This window comes from Sceloporus occidentalis, unplaced genomic scaffold (genome assembly GCF_023333645.1).
Source record: "Sceloporus occidentalis isolate IW3139 unplaced genomic scaffold, rSceOcc1.0.p SCAF_5, whole genome shotgun sequence".
NCBI lineage: Eukaryota > Metazoa > Chordata > Lepidosauria > Squamata > Phrynosomatidae > Sceloporus > Sceloporus occidentalis.
The window spans coordinates 181,918,976-181,935,961 of record NW_028316985.1 but is presented as its reverse complement, the minus strand read 5'-3'; the positions used below and the strand labels follow the sequence as shown (position 1 = coordinate 181,935,961).

The 16,986-nt window shown below is 41.3% G+C and overlaps 1 protein-coding gene across 5 annotated transcripts in view; it reads left to right on the top strand.

Moving 5' to 3' along the window:
• Positions 1 to 16,986, top strand: part of LOC149313245 (catenin alpha-2) — a 609,699-nt gene that overhangs the window by 362,171 nt on the left and 230,542 nt on the right. The window contains exon 1 of one of the 5 annotated variants that reach the window (XM_089526344.1): positions 13,037 to 13,088. The exons of the other annotated variants lie outside the window; for them this stretch is intronic. The gene's annotated coding sequence lies outside the window, so the exon portion shown is untranslated. Of the gene's footprint in view, positions 1 to 13,036; positions 13,089 to 16,986 lie in introns of those variants that run through there. 5 annotated transcript variants of the gene reach the window in all.

The window sequence follows — 16,986 nt, the reverse complement described above, 5'->3', positions numbered from 1 at the left end:
AGAGATTCTTAGAGAGGTGTTATCTCAGCTAAAAGCATAGGGGTTTTGTTATTTTCAGTTTTCCCACATTCACAGGGGTCCTGTGGCCCTAGGCCCAGCGAATATGGAGGGACGAATGTGCATAGCCCACCTCTTCAAAGATACTGTTTTCTTCCACTAAATTTATATTTGACATATGCCATAGTGTCTGGAGGAAGCCAAACTTTCTTTATGTAATGCTGCTTTACCCATTAGTGGTAGGGAAGAACAGTTTAATTAGGTAATCAGGACATTTCACACTTTGAAGGTTTAAATAATAGTTTATTTTTTCTCCCTGCTTTAACATTTCTGGAATAGTGTGATTTCCATCCCTTTTATGACACATTGTTGTAAATGTGTCCATAACACATTTATCTGCAAACTATTCCATTATAAATCTCACTTCATGTTCTTGTGTTCTTACAGCTGTGAAAAAATGTATTGTCCAGTAATTGTCCAAGTTACAGTTTTGTTAAAATAAGTGTACTCTCACCCTTCCTGGTGGAAAAGTAGTTTATGTTTTGAAAAAAGCAAACAGTTCTTCACTTCTACTCTTGTGATTCAGACAAATTGTAGATTGTACAGTGGACTCTTGGTATCTGTTGAGGTTTTGTTCAAGGACCCCCCTCCATGGATACAAAAACTCATGGATGCTGAACTGCCATTGAATGCAATGGCATTGCAAAATGGTATCCCTTATATAAAATGACAAAACCAAGGCTTGCTTTTTTGAATTTATACTTTTTAAAAACATTTTCAAGCCACAGATGCTTTGATCCAATCTGTGGATATGGAGAATCAACTGTATGTCATCTTATAATTTGATAGTTAAAGTATCATGTTCCCCTTTTTCTACAAACCTGTATCTTTGAGAAGACCTATGAACTATACTCCATAGAAATATTGTCAATACTGATGCCAGTCATATTCCTCATAGTGAAGTGCCTGGGAAAGATTTTAGCAAGTCTGTAGTACATTACTGAGTACATCCATCGCACAGTTAAAGCCTTTGCCATAAAGTTTTTAACAGAGGGCAAGGTTTTATTTCCTTTGATAGAATGCTTAGCATTTCCCAGCACTTTAAGCATGTTCTTATTTAGGGCAAATGCAAAGTGATATTGACCTGTCTATTGTAAAGGGAATAATGTGTCAGATAATACTATGATGTTATTGTTGTAGCAAGAGAGAAAAGGTTGCTGAATTCAATAGAATGTCTCCACTTGGGCAAGTCTCATTCTCTCAGCCTCAAAGGAAGGCAAAGACAAACCCCCTCTGAACAAATCCCAGTTATGGTTGGCTTGTGGTCTCTTCCAACTCTAAGATTCTAGTATGAAAACATTTCAAGAAAAGCCTGTAATAGTTTCATCTTAGGCTTGCCGTAAGTCAGGGGGGGGGGGGGGAATGAATGCACACAACAACTACAACAACAAATTTATTCAGATAATCCCAGTGTTGTACTTTGATGAATGCTTCATGGAATTAAAGTTCCTTAGAAAGCAGCATGGGGGCAGAGGGACTTTGAATAGCATTTAGAGTGGGAGGTGTTAAGGCCATTACAACACGGATGTACCAAATAAAGTTAGGAGAATGCATGAATCTTCCTATGAATCACATTTTGGATTCAGAATATGAAGAAGGCAATGATATTCAAGATGTGGGCTGGGTAGGTAGAGTTTTCATTGGCCGCAGCTTGCCAGCAATGCCAGAATTTGACTTCTAGTGTATTCAGGCACAAATATCCCTAGAGGCATTGCCAAATTTCACCTAATACTTAGAAGTGTTGTTGTTGTACCTAAACTATTGATAAAGTTAAAACCAATTTAAATATAGCTATTAAAAAGAAAAGAACAAATGGACCATACAGCACATTGTTCAAGGGCCATTCCCCTTGAGCAGTCAATCTTCAAGGGCCTGTTGAAACAAAAATCTCTTTACTTGCATGAAGAAGGATGGCAAGGAAGGTGCCAGTTTAACCCCTATAGGGAACGATCGCAGAGCCTGGGAGTGGCCACTGAAGAGGCCCTGTTCCACATTCCCTTCAGATGTGTCTTTGAGAGTAGGTGGAGGGAAAGAACTGAGGATTTTGATATGACCCGTGGATAAGTTGAGGTTAAAAGGATGTAAAGGATGTCAAAGAACTTACATTGCAATACATTATCAGGCTTATATGGGAGAATATGGCCATTAGATAGCCCAAACCTGATCCATGCAGCCACTACTGTAGTTTGATTCCTACCATATGTGTGTGTGTGTGTTTAATGGCAACATGATTCTGTGTTCGGATTGGGATCTAGGAGTCAACCAGTTTTTCACAATTTGTCATATTTGCTTTAGTGTGCATTTAAATGTATGTCACAGCATGAGCTAAATTCCTTCCAGGCACTTGTTTCTGTTGCATTAACAATGAAGAAATGCTTCTATATATAATGTTTCCCAGAAGGTTCAATATAAAATTCTGGTTCTGCTTAGCTTGATGATAAAAATGAATATATTGTTTAGCAAAATATAGCTTCTTATGTTCTTTGATTGCTTTAATATGGAAAGCAGATCTTCATTATTGTAATATTTCTAATACCATGTCTTTGTCATTATTTGTGTACATCCCCCACCTTTCCCCACCATTAGCTTTGCCTCAAAAAAGACTTGCATCCTGTTGGGAAGTTACATGAGCATAAACCAATTTGTAATTGTGTTAAGTTGAATTGTGGAGGAGATGGAAGATGTAGCTCCTGCATAAGGACTGTTGCAGAAGCAGAGCCAGAAGTGTGGCTGAAGTGCAACATGTCCCATTACACAATGTGTCCTAATGTACATGTCCCATTGTGCATTGGATCCCCATTGTATGGTGCCCCATTGTACCCCATAGCAGTTCACTAGCATGGATGTATATTGCTTCTGCAATGTGAAGTTATGCATTGTAGCCTCTGATGCAGACTCTTGGTCATGGTTTCTATTATGTACAACTCTTCAATTTGCAAAATTTTCCATTTCCCTTATTCATTATGGATTAATTTTACCACTTGGATCTGGACAAACTGAAAATTAGAGCTTCGTAGCTCAAGAACGTTCGCTGGCTCCTTTTGAATAGATACATGACATGACAGTCCTCTTTTCTAATTCTGGTGGCGTCTTGATGAGAAAAAGGTGGACATATTCATTTACTATATATACTTGTGTTATAAGTTAACTTCATGTATAATTTGAAGGCAAGGTTTGGGTTCAAAATTATGGATTTTGATATGACTCATGGATAAGTCAAGGTTAAAAGGATGTAAAGGATGTCAAAGAACTTAAAAATTCAGCCAGGCATAACTGTTTGTGTTCACTCTAAAGTCTTGGTGGATGAGGAGGGAACCAAGGTAAAGGTGGCTGTGCAGTATGTAGAGGAGGTGGCCATGTGCGAGCTGGGCTGAGCAAATGCACACATGCTAAAAAGGATGTAGTAGCAATAGTTCAGGTACAGTATTAATTTTATATATAAAAAAGGGACCATGTCCTTCTCTCAGTAGAGTGGTGAAAGGCAAGAGCTTAGACCATCCTGGGAGAACCTAAAAGAAACACTGATCTGCTCTGCTCTCTCAGTACTCCTTTGAGAGGGAGTGCCAAAGAGCTGCTGCCACCATTATTTTTCTGCCCAAACATTAAAAAAAAGCCAGAAGCAGAGCCTCAGCTGAGAGAGTAGAGAGGTTTGGTGCTTCTTTAAGGTTTTCCTGGTATGGAATAAGCTCTCTCCTTTCCCCACTCTACTCAGAAAAGGGGATGGCTCCATTTATTTTTATATAAAGTAAAATACAGTCACCCCTCCTTTCTTCCAGATTTGAGGTCCACATTCTTGAATATTCACATTATTCCATTATTTTTCAGTGGGGTGCCCTCCATGGCACATGCCCCAGCATGCACTTGTGGGCATGCATCCTGTTCAAGCCTATGGGGCTTGAATATAGGCAAGTGTTCATTTTGGCAGAGGACCCCTGTGAAAACAGAGGGCCAACTATACTTACATTGACCCATGGAAAAGTTGGCCTAGATTGTTTGGTTTGCATTTTTGACTAAAATTTCTAAACTTATGCATTAGTCTAGAAACCCACTGGGTGACTTTGGGCAACTCACATGCTCTCAGCCTAAGGGAAGGCAATGGCAAACTTCCTCTGAACAAATCTTGCCAAGAAAACCCCATGATAGGTTCACTGTCAGGATATCATAAATCAGAAATGACTTGAAAACACACAATGATAGCAACAATAAATATACAGTATCTCCTCTTGTTCAGTTCTAAAGGGCTTTGGACCTGACATCATGATGTTCAATATTCATCCAGCTATGGTGCACATCACTGATTCCTACTAGCACTAGTAGAACAAGCACAGAGCATGAGCATGTCAATACATGGGGAAATTCTCTTAGTATCTAGTAGCATTCCCTAGGTAGGGACATCATAATGTTGCAGATGGTGAGATAGTGATGTTGGCTGCCATTTTTGGCAAAGGGTCTATGTTTAGCAGACCTATTCCTTTGCTTCTGTGGCTCTGGTGTATCTGACTTGTTAGCTACACTTTCCTTTAGTTAATTGGATCGTTTTTCATTTTAATGAGTCTGTTGTGGACAAGCCTTTCAATATTTGAACTGTTCAAGATTACAATTTCTGTTGAAGCTGTTGATTTAAGGGCTTAGAATAAAAAAGGTTCTCAACTTCAATTTAAGACCTTGAATGAAGGCAACAGAGATATGTAAACCAGAGCAAGTTGTAAATTTTTCATGAAAGTGGGACAAATCTTCCATATCTGGTAGCTTCTTTAGCATGAAGACACTTGGGCAGATGCCAAAAATTTCTGGATTCAGTTGGAAAATTGCTTTGGAAAGTGATCTGGATCAGCATGGCAAATTCTCTGTCAAGATACTTTACTAGTGAGCTAAGTTAGATCATATTTGTATACACACATACACACATATACTTACACATACATACATATATACACACACACATGTAAAAACAGTTTTATTAACTTTCTTTAGTACCATCTCTCTTTGCAATCTAGGCTAACAGTTCAACTGCAGACATACTTAGCTTTTCCTTCAAAGAGGACCCTTTAGCTCAGCTTCTTTACTGGAAGCTGTTGACCAAAATGGCAGTGGCTGAAATGAGTTGTTCAGTAGTAACTGTACCTTTGTAGTGTATTTGTTAGTGAGATTCTACATTCAAATCTCTGCTTAGTCAAGTCCCCTATCGGCCATCCTGTGTAATAGTCACAGTTAGCTGGCAAGGAATTAGTTGTTAATCTCTGCTCAAAAATGAATTTGGCATGCACTCCTAAAGACACTAAAAGTCCCTGCTGAAATAGTACACACATCCATCCAGCAAGAAATTCCCCACCAATCCACCCATCCACAATAAGATGTGGCAGGTCTCTCTGGAAGCTCACAGGCAGGACAGAAAGGTAGTCAATCCATCCTGTTGTTTCTCTCCATCTTCCCACCCTGGTTTTCATAGGTGTGTGCTTCTGTACAATAGGCTCAATTTACTTAACATGACTAGTAGCTGAATTAGAGACCACTTCTTCATGAACTTGTCTAACCTTTCCCTGAATGAACAGTTATAATTTTATGGTGGCAGATCATTTTTGGTTTGGGTGGGAAAGTTATCCTGTTATCTGTCCTGTTCTACTTTCATTCAAGGATGCCAAGTTGGAGAGTTATGTGCGGAGAAGGAGGAGGGAGATCTTTCAAGGATGAGATCCTGTGTTTTGGTGATTTTCCAATCCACTTTGTTCATAATGCCATCTGAGCCAGGTTCCTAATTTAGCAGTCCTCTCCAAATGACTTCCTTGGGTGAGACTTCTAGTTCCTACCTGGTTCTTGAGACTTCACTTAACTTAATCTTTTAGTTCCCCCCCTGCTCATTGTCAGTGTTTTCCATCTGAAATTATTAGCCATGAAAGACTACCTAATTTACAAGTTGGGGAGAAGATTGTGTAATTTGATTGAGTTTAGCATTGTTTGTCCCTTTCCAAATTCTTTTAAAAATATGTCAGGTCAAAGCTCTGTATCCATTAAGCCTTCTTCTTCTCTCCCCACCTTCATTAGCAATCATTAGAGCATAAGGAGAGCACAATTGTTCCAGTGATGCTGTTGCAATGAGCTTAATTGGATAAGCCCTTTTTCTACCCGTTTTATACGCACATACATATTTCTTGTCAGGGACTTTATTGAGAAAACAATTTGAGGTCTTTGGTTGTTAGCTCCCTCCTGCCCTGAACCAGATCCTTGAACCTTCTAAGGCCTGCTGCGACCTTTTTAATGACTTTTTTGTGGATAAAACTTCTCGCATAAGCGAAGGTCTGAACGCCGATGTCAATGCAGAGCCTAGGGTAGAAGTGTCCAGAGCCTCCGTGGACTGTGTTACACTGGATCAGTTTGAGTTGGTGAGTACCGAGGATGTGGACAAGATCCTCGGAAGTGTTCGGAAAACGACCTGCTCTCTTGATCCCTGCCCCTCGTGGTTAGCGGCCCAGGGGGGACCGGTAGTAATGACATTGCTACATCGGATAATCAACACCTCTTTGAGGGATGGGCAGTTTCCATCGGATCTTAAATTGGCCATCGTAAGACCGATCCTAAAAAAGCCCTCCCTCGACCCCCTGGTACATAATAATTATCGGCCTGTTTCGCTGCTACCATTTTTAGGGAAGGTGATCGAGAGGGCGGTTGCGATCCAGCTTCAGGCGGTCTTGGATGAAACTGATTATCTGGATCCATTTCAAACTGGCTTCCGGGCGGGTCACGGGGTTGAGACGGCCATGGTCGCCTTGGTCGATGATCTCCGTCTGAGCATCGACGGGGGAAGCGTGTCCCTGTTGGTGCTCTTGGACATCTCAGCGGCTTTCGATACCATAGACCATGGTATCCTTCTGGGGCGCCTGGCGGAGGTTGGGATCGGGGGCACTGCGCTCCAGTGGTTCCGGTCCTACCTCTCTGGGAGGTCCCAGATGGTGCAGCTGGGAGACGTGCGCTCCAGCGAGCGGGCCCTTAAAACTGGGGTCCCTCAAGGAGCCATTCTGTCTCCCATGCTATTTAACATTTACATGAAACCGCTGGGAGAGATCATCCGGAGACATGGGGTGCGGGGTTATCAGTACGCTGATGACACCCAGATTATTTTCTCTATGTCTCCGACTGATGCAGTGACCGGGGATGGCGTCTCTCCTCTCGTGGCCTGTCTGGAGTCAGTAATGGACTGGATGAGGAAAAACCGACTCAAACTAAATCCAGAGAAAACGGAGGTACTAGTGATAGGTTCCCCCGGTCCGGGAATGGCGGTGGTTCCACCTGTCCTGAACGGGGTCACGCTCCCTGTGAAGGACTCCGTGCGCAGTCTGGGAGTGCTTCTTGATTCGTCGCTTCATCTAACTGCTCAGGTGAATGCGACGGTCAAGAGCACCTGTTATCAGCTTCGGCTGATCCGCCAGCTGCGCCCATACCTGGACCGGAGGGACCTAGAAACTGTTGTACATGCTCTGGTAACTTCGAGATTGGACTTCTGCAACGTACTCTACATGGGGCAACCCTTATACCAAACTCGGAAGCTTCAATTGGTACAGAATATGGCAGCCCGGCTGGTCACTGGTGCTACCAGGACCAGCCATATAACACCTATACTTAAAGATCTTCACTGGCTGCCTATTCGCTTCCGAGCTCAATATAAGGCGTTGGTTATTACCTATAAAGCCCTAAATGGCTTGGGCCCAGGATTTCTGAAGGACCGCCTCTCCCCGTACAATCCGCCTCGCACCCTCAGAACATCTGGGCAGCAACTGCTGAAGGTGCCAGGGGCTAGGCTAGCTTCTACCTCTAGAAGAGCCTTTTCCACAGCTGCCCCTGCCCTCTGGAACACGCTGCCCATTGAGCTCCGCTCATCTACTACCCTGGCCCAATTTAGGAAGGATCTCAAGACCTTCCTATTTAAGCAGGCATTCCCCGACTAAACATCCTGCGGGCCTCCCTCCTCTTCCGTGGCCATGAGGATGGGCTAATGGGGCTTTTATTTTTGTTTTTGTATTGGTATTGATGTTTGCTGTGTTTTTAACCTGTATTTGTTGCACTGTTGTATTGTAAGCCGCCCTGATCTTTTTGGAAGGGCGGGATATAAATAAAGATTTTATTATTATATTATTATTATTGTTAAACTATCAAGCCACACAGCTTGCCTGTTTTGTTTTGTTGTTAATTTTGTAGGTTTTCTCACATTTTGGGGGGAGAGGTACAGCAAGAACAAAGCAGCACATCTTGAAAATGAGCAGAAAGGGGCTGGATAGGCAAACAAGAGAAATTGTGCACATACTTACTAATGCTGTTGGTCAAGCTTAATTTAATGGCATGCCATCTTCATTAAGATAAGAGGTGACTTATATAAAACTCAATTTTCATTATTAACCTGTTGTATTTCTAGATAGCTTTTGTTTGAGAATTTGGTTATGATTTCATAGGGAAGATGTTTCCCCCGGTCCTTTCCCATGGTAGCAATGCTCATTGATCAGAAGGATTGGATAATATTGTACAGTGTTTAATGTGCATCCCCTGTAGGCAGTTCAAAAAGATTTCATTATCTACTTTATTGGTAGTCACAGGGTGCGCTGGAAGAGTCAAAAAGGTTAGTACCCCCTTTTTCAACTTCTCACAATAGATTTTCAGTAGGAGCTTTTGAATTGTTCCACTGAAGCTACATTTCAGTTTTGGAATTGACAGCAGGTTGGAACCCAGCTTCATGTGAATTTAGGAGATCAGCTTTCTCCAAGAGGGCTCAGAGTGAGTCCCACTGGCACATATTCAGGTCTACCCAAACCAAAACATTGCAGATGTGCAAGTAATTAAGGATGCCAGCAAGCCATGGTTAGATCCAGAGACTTGATATTGAACTAAGTATTTTTGGACTGAGAGTCAAGCATTAATAGCCTCCAGATTATTCTTTGAAAGCCAGAAAAAACTTCAGCTTACTCCTTGATATGAAAGGCTACACCTAGAACAATTTCCAGGAATCTCATAGTTTGCATTTGACCCAATCTACTTCCTGAACTAGTGGAAGAGCATTCAATGGCTCTATAGATTTCTTTTTTCCCCCTGGATAGACAAGACCATCATTAGGTGTCATTTAGTAGGACTGTTAATTTGAAAGTCAGAATCTTCTGTCCATCTTGTAGTGTATAGGACTATGGGAAATATACTCTTCTCTTTTCATCCTGGGGTGTAGGCATTGAGAAACAGCAGCTATTTCCTCATTGGAGTGACAATGCATACTCTCATTCCCACTTTTTATATTGTTGTTTCCCTTCAAGTCATTTCCAGATTATAGCGACCCTAAGATGAAGCCATTACATTATTATCTTGGCAAGATTTGTTCAAAGGGGGTTGTTTTTGCCTTCCATTGAAGCTGAGAATATGACTTCTCCATGGTCACCAGTGTGTTTCTGTGGCTGAGTAGGGATTCAAATACTGGTCCCCAAAGTCATAGTCCAGTGTTCAAACCATTAAATTCACAAAGTTCTGTGCAGTTCAATCCCCCCCCCCCCAAGTAACGCAATAGAATGCATCCTCCCTTCCTTATGTCTAATGTTGTGTGATAATTTCAGGAGGGTGACATTTTCATTATTTTTCTACTGCTGAATACTCATTGATCCATGAATAACCTAATTGCTCAGTGTTGGGGTGGGAAGGAACAGAGATAGATGATAGATAGATAGATAGATAGATAGATAGATAGATAGATAGATAGGAATAGGTCAATAGTTATTGGATATATGGACAGATGGTTATGGGAGGGTAGTACATGGTTAAGTAGATAGACAGACTGGAGACAGACAACTAAACAGGGCCACCATATGTGTAAGATAGAATGAATGTTCTAAGACAGTGTCTTCTACAGCATATGGATATATCCCTTATAAATAACATTTTTCCTTCAAAAATTCAGTTTATTCATTTGAAAATTCATACAACGAGTGAACAAAAACTCATGGGCTTACTCAACCAAGATTTGTGACATCCCTGCTTTTGGGTGACATGACAGTTCAGCTGGTGCAACTCACCATGCTGCAGACAGAGAGAAGGGCTGAGCCAACATGATAGAAAGGAAAGCTCGGGAAGATTAGGCCACCAAATGTGTTTATGTCCATGACTGAGTTATAATTTGAACTAAAGACTTGCTGGGTTTATTGCTTTAGCAGGGGCAGATTTGCATTGTTTGGGGGATGAATAGGAAGAAGTGGACAAGAGCAAAATGTCCCATGGGATGGAAAGACTTCTCTCTCATCCTTCTTTCCTTTTTTCCTCCTTTGACATGACTGTATACATGTACCATGGCTGCTGCCACAATGCAGAAGTCAAGCAGTCAGACACTGCTTTAACCTCCATGACTCAGTGCTATGAAATCCTGGGATTTGGAGTTTTGTGAGATATTTAGCCTTCTCTATCAGAGAGCTCTGGAGGTCCACCAAACTACCACTACCATTATTTAGAAGCAATGAGCCATGGAAATTCAAGGGATTTCAAACTGCTATATTTCTGCAGTGTGTGACTCCTCTCTGATCCCCCTCTGGACTCCTTTTCCATCTGCTCTCCCTGCACCATTCTAGTCAATCAGGGATCACCAGGCAGGTGTTATGTTACAGTGCTGTCCTGCCAATTCTACTGGGCTGCATTGTGAAGGCTAGTAGTATAGCTGTCAACCATATAGCGCATGGATGTATGTTGGGGAGCTACAATCATATCTCTCTTCTTTCTGTATTGCAGCAGGATTATTGCCCACTTATATAGGGCAATACAGCATGGGGAGCAAGACAGTACTAACCAGTTGCTTAGGCTTCTTTCCTCTGCATAATGATCAATGTTTGCTCATCTCTTTGCATTTTCCCTGAAGCAATATTGTAAGTGGTATAAGGTGATAGCAATTATATCTTGTTTCTCTCACAAATAGGAAAGTGAAGTTTTGGCTTGCCTCTAGGTTTAATTACAACAGTATGCTAGCTTTCCCAGCACACTACTTTCCCAGTACTATACTGATTTTCGTAATACAATGTAAAATATGCCACTGTTTTGCATCTGATGCAGTGGGCATTTGCTTATGAAATAGTATGGGGGGAAAAGACCAAGACTTGTTGGTCCTTGAGGTGCTATTCAATTCTTTCTTGCTCTGCAAGCCTTGAGTAACATTGTTGTTGGTAGTGCTGTGTGCCTTCAAATCACCTCTGACTTATGGCAATCCTAAGGCAACCCTATCAAGGGTTTTGTTGGCAGTTTGTTCAGCTGGAGCTTGCCTTTGCCTTCCTCTCAGGCTGAGACAATGTGTCCAAGGTCACTCAGTGGGATTCCATGGACAAGTGAAGATTCAGACTCTGGTATCCAGAAGCATAGGCTGCATCTGAACTGCAGAACTAATGCAGTTTGACAGCACTTTAACTGTCTTGGCTCAATGCTGTGGAATTCTGGGGTTTGTAGTTTTGTGAGATATATAGCCTTCCCTGTCAGATATCTCCAGTGCTACAAGAAAATACAAATCCCAGGATTCCACAGCATTGAACCATGGAAGTTAAAGTGGTATCAAACTGCATTATTTCTGCAGTGTAGATGCAGCTGTAGTCCAGTGCTCAAAACAGTACACTGCCTCTCAAACCTTTAGTCCTGGGATATAAAAAAAAGTGAGATATAGATGATGATGATGATGATGATGATGATGATGATGATGATGATGACGATCCAACAACAACTTAATTTCCATGCACTGAAAAAAAATCAATATATTTGAAGTACTTTTACTTTGCATGCCTTTGTGGGAAGAAAACAACAAAATTTAAGAACATGTGTGACATGATCTTGTTAAAATAGGCACATCTTAAAGATGCTGTCATTCACTGAAGTAAGCCTAGAGTGTGTGTTTGTGTGTTCTGGACCAAATCTGGCTAAGCTTATTCTTATCCTACATATCTTTCTCTCATTCTATGTCTCTGCCTCTCTCTCTTTGTCTCTTTTTTGCTACTTTACCTTTCATTAAATATCAGGGAAATGTTAAAAAGAAAAAAAAGAAACAACCTGCCATTTCCTTCCTCTTTCCTCTCCTCTTGAAATTAGAGTGTTATGGATGAGGGATACTAGAGAACAAGAACAAGAAGAAAAATTGGTCTAAGTGGCAAGGAAAAGGGGAAAGTGTGTGTTCTTGAATACCAAAAATGGCATGATCATATTTTTTTAAAAAGGAGGGTGTTAAAAAAAAGTAGATGCCTCTGATTTGGGGACATTCACCAGGTTTCACAACAAATGCATTCATTATAAAACCAGACAGAGCCCCATTTAAAAAAGGAAAGAAATGATACTGTTCTTCTGCACTCAGCTGAGTTCCCCATAGCTACCCACCCAATGCCATAGTTTTTTGCCTTTTCAGAAGACTACATGGCTGCATTATGGGACTACTTCTTTTCTAGATTGTTTTTTCCTTAAGACTAGGTTGTTTTCTCTCCTCGCCTTCTTATGACCGACACTAGCTTTCCATGCTGCAGTTTTTGAAGGAGAAACAAATGAATGAAAAAGGAGTTTCCTGCCTGGAAGAAGTGGAGGTTTCAAAACTGCAGTGACAAATAATAAAGAGACCAGGCAAATAAATAAGAGATGGAGGGAAGGGGAGGGATCTGAGCAGGGAACACATATACAAAGCTCTTTTACCCTGAAGGCACAGCTTCTTAACACTACAAGTCTAAGGAAGGCTCTACATCGCCAAGAATACTCTGGGTTGGCTCTGGAGTATTCCGGTCCCAGAATTGCTTGGATTCCCCCATTACCTCCACATCCAAGGGCAATGCCAGGCAACTGTCTACACATAGGTCCCACTGTGCCATCCAGAGTCACTGGTGTGGTCACTCCCTCTGTTGAAATTGAGGTACCCATCATCGATCACATGGCTGGGCACCTCACTGTGACTTCAGAGGGACAGACTGACACCAGTGGCGGCAACATTGGTTTGCACAGTGGGACACTGTAAACAGTCTCATTCCAGAGTGCTCCAGATTTTCCTGCAAAATCCAGAGCAAAAGGTAAGTCTTTCTAAACTAATTAAAGGTAGGGATGACTTTGGCCCTGCTTCGTGAAGACAGATTGCAGCAAAGGACAGGGGAAACTGGTTCCATTGGCCTTTGTAGACATGGCCATGTATAGAAAAGGTCAACATTGGACAAGGACAATGAGGGACTTTGGGCATTGCTAATAATTCATCCATGGGAGGCAAGAACAAAACCACTTTGTTTCTATTCCTTTCTCTTTCTATCTTCCCCCTCCTTTGTTGTTCCTCTGATGACTGATGATGAGAAAGCTGATCCTAAGAGTAAATAAGTTCATCCCTTGCTGAAGCCAAGGAAGATCTATTGAGCTTCACCTTGGTCTTCAAGTGTTGTTAGCCATGTCCCTTCCTCCTCAAGAGCATTTCCACAGGAGAAAGCAAACTTATAAAGAAAAGGAACAAATAAAGGATGTTCTATATTTTGAACAGTGGAGGGAAGGAGGATAGAGGTACAGAGCAGATAACCAGGATAATTACTCCATTTTCTGTCTTGGAACAAAAACTCAATTTGATGCCTCTTGCAATAACTGCTGGTGATATGTTAATATGTTTTTATCAGTTCAATTGCCTTCTTAATTCATCTCCTAGGTGTCACTAATTCGAAAGTGCCATGTTTTAAAGGTTTTAAGAAAAACAAACCTACTTGGGTGTCATCTGTGAGCTCTTAGGAGGCTTCTTAGGGATGGTGTATGTGGCATTAAATACACATAATTGACTTTACAAAGAAGAAAAGGATGTGTTCTGGGGCTCTTAGCCCCTTCTTCCAGTGAAAATGGGAAAGCAAGAAAGCTTTCTGGCATCTGGAGCTTACGCTATCTAAAGTATAAACTGGTTTAGCTGCCCAGACTTCACCTTAGAAGCCCTTGGGAATTGTAGCTGGTTGTGTTGGTTGTGGTTCTCCAAGGCCTTCCACTGTAAAATCCCAGTGTGGCAAATGGGAGAAAGCTGGTGCAGTTGTGTTATGTTCCATAGCTGTCTGTGAAGCTCCCTACTTCTTCTATGAACGTTTCATAAAGTTTCTGTATAATGCAATCAAGAATTCTAATACTAATACAGGTTGAGTATCTTTTATCTGAAATGTTTGGGACCAGAAGTGTTCTTTATTTTGGATTTTGGATTTTGGGGATTTTTGAATATTTGCATATATATAATGAGCTATAGTTTTTGTGGGTTTTTCAGGCTATGTGGCTGTGTTCTAGAAGAGTTTATTCCTGATGTTTCACCAGCAGCTGTGGCTGGCATGTTCTCTGACAAAAAACTATGCATGGCAGCCATGAAAGCCTTCGACTTCACATAATGAGATACTTTTGAGATCAAGCCCAAGTCTAAACATGAAAAATAATTGTTTCATATACACATAATCTGAAGGTAGTTTTACACATGACATTTTTAAAAATAACTTTGTGGTTGAAAAACAAATGTTTCAGTGTAAAGTGAGCCATAAGGTGTCACTATGTCAGCTATCCATGTAAACAGTTTTAGATTTTGGCACATTTGGCACATCTGGAGAAAAGATACTCAAGCTGCAATGAATAACACCACTATCATTATTGCATCCTTATTCCACTGCAAATTTTATTTATTTATTTATTTGGTTTTACATGGCTTTCCTATCTCTCTTTACATTTTCTGTAAAACGACTTCCCTCATTTGCTTGACACATACTCCTCTACATACACACTATGATCCTTTAGGTTCAGCACTTCTGTGCTTTCACCTAAGCATTTCAACCCTTCTCTCTTTTTCTCTCTGTGTCCCTGCATACAGCCTCTACTTCCCTCACTCCTTCCTCTTTTTTCTCCTGCTGAATCCATTTCCTTCTCTACTATCTGCTCTCTAAGTAAAGTTGCCCCCACTGCTTCTTGGAAAGGCATTTGGTATAAGTGGGGCTTTGTTCTGCATCGTCTTTCCTAGCAGAGGAAGGCACAACAGACCTGAAGAAAATGCATGTTGTGCCTTCCTCAGTACATTTGCTTGCTTGCCATGAACTCACAATCTCTGGAATATATTTCCAAATTTTCCCCTTTTCCCTGCCACTTGGGAACCTCTCCTTGGGCTACGGTAGGGAAAATAGCTGTTGCTGCACATAGTGTAGCTCCCAGTTGCCTGGGGACTCTTGCAGTACCTTACACCTTATAGTAAAGGCAATGAGTGCAGCCTTAGGCACTGGGTCAAATTCCCTCTTCATTTTCTATATACTGACCTATACAGAATGCCATACATTTAGGCCCTGGAAGGTAAGGATTTAGTGGGTGGGCTTGTTTGGTGGAAAAATGTGATGGGGTAAAGAAAGGTGATGCTTTTCAGCAATTAAAATCTATGAGTCCAATATGTGAACTGCAAAAGGATTGTGAGAAAGCTATTTCTCCTGTTGGGAGCGCTACACGTGTACAATAAATGCAGTGGCATTCAATCAGATCACTGACAACTGCCTGGAAGAAAGGTGGGAATGACTGCAATCTTATTTGCACTGCAGGAAATTAATGCTGGCCCTTTTGGTTTGCTTTTCTTCATTTATTTCTTATGCTAACTTTTATAGTCCTGGGAGCTGCCTATGGAATTTTGTATCGTTCCCTCCTTTTTTCCCTAATGACATAGACTGAACCCTCATGGCCAAAAAGATTAGTTAGGTTGCAGACTATTTGCTCTCTGTGTAGGCATTCATCCTGTATGATGAAATTTTCTAGGCATCCTGTTTTGCATTTTGTTTCCCTTTTTATATCACTCATCTCCCACTTTTTGTTCTTTTTTGGAGAAGCACCCAAAAGTAACTGGTAATCGTTTCTTTAACAATTTAAGTGAAATAACAAAAGTGCACACTCTGCAAAGCACTTCACCTTTCCAAAGTAGGGCATTAATACATTTTAGTATTAGCTTGGGCTGCCAGCTTGTGTTGCAAAATGCAGAGGAGCAAATAGATGGCAAAGCCTTCATTTAGGGAGAAAGAGCTTACAGGACCTGAATTTAAATTGCCAATTTTAGTAAGAAGCAAAGCTATTTTAATTTCTATTTTTTTTTCCTTGCCCAGAAGTGCTCGGAAAGGTAACATTTCAACCTGCCTCTCTGTCCATCCTGTGCATATGTGCATATCATTACCAATACCTGATTTTTTTTTTGGGGGGGGGGGGGCGTTCAGAATTGCTCAGTCTTATGCAGGGAAGATATGCAGTTTTCAGGAACCACCCTTAGCAATCTAATCCCACAACAACAACAAGCGCCCCTGAGAGGTGATCTATCATTCTTGGGTGGGGTTGTGCTGTCATTCATGGACAGAGAAATAGATAGATAACTAGGTAGATATTCATTCCACTATCTTAACAGGAATCTCTTTGCACACACCATCCAAACAAAATATATATATATATATATATATATATATATATATGGAGGTATTAGTGCTAGACTTGGGTGTTAGATCTATATGGTCTTGAGGAGTATTTGAATGAAAATTATGTCTTCCAGTGCCTTAATGGGTGCTCTCCAAGAAAGGCTATTTTTAACAGATTCTGCATGGTTTCCTCTTAACTTAGCACTGAAGGGAAGGGCAGGTTAGCTGTTTCAGAAATAACAAGTGAGTGCTATCATGCCACCTCTGTTCCAGTAGGAGGCTGCCTCTAGCCATCCTACTGCCAAAACCTCTAGCCAAAAAGTGTAACAGGCACATTTCGTTTCAGGGTGGGGTTTTGCAGTGAAGAATCTGTCCTCTCCTAGGGGAAGGAGCCATAGCTATCAGTAATAGTTCAATTGAGGTTGTGATGTGATCATGTTGCATGGGTGGCCAGACCAAATAATAGCAAGCAAATGACCATGCAACCTTTGAAAGCAAAGACCATTGTGGGGAGGGCAGGGAGAAGGAGCCTGTAAAAGAAGCTCTC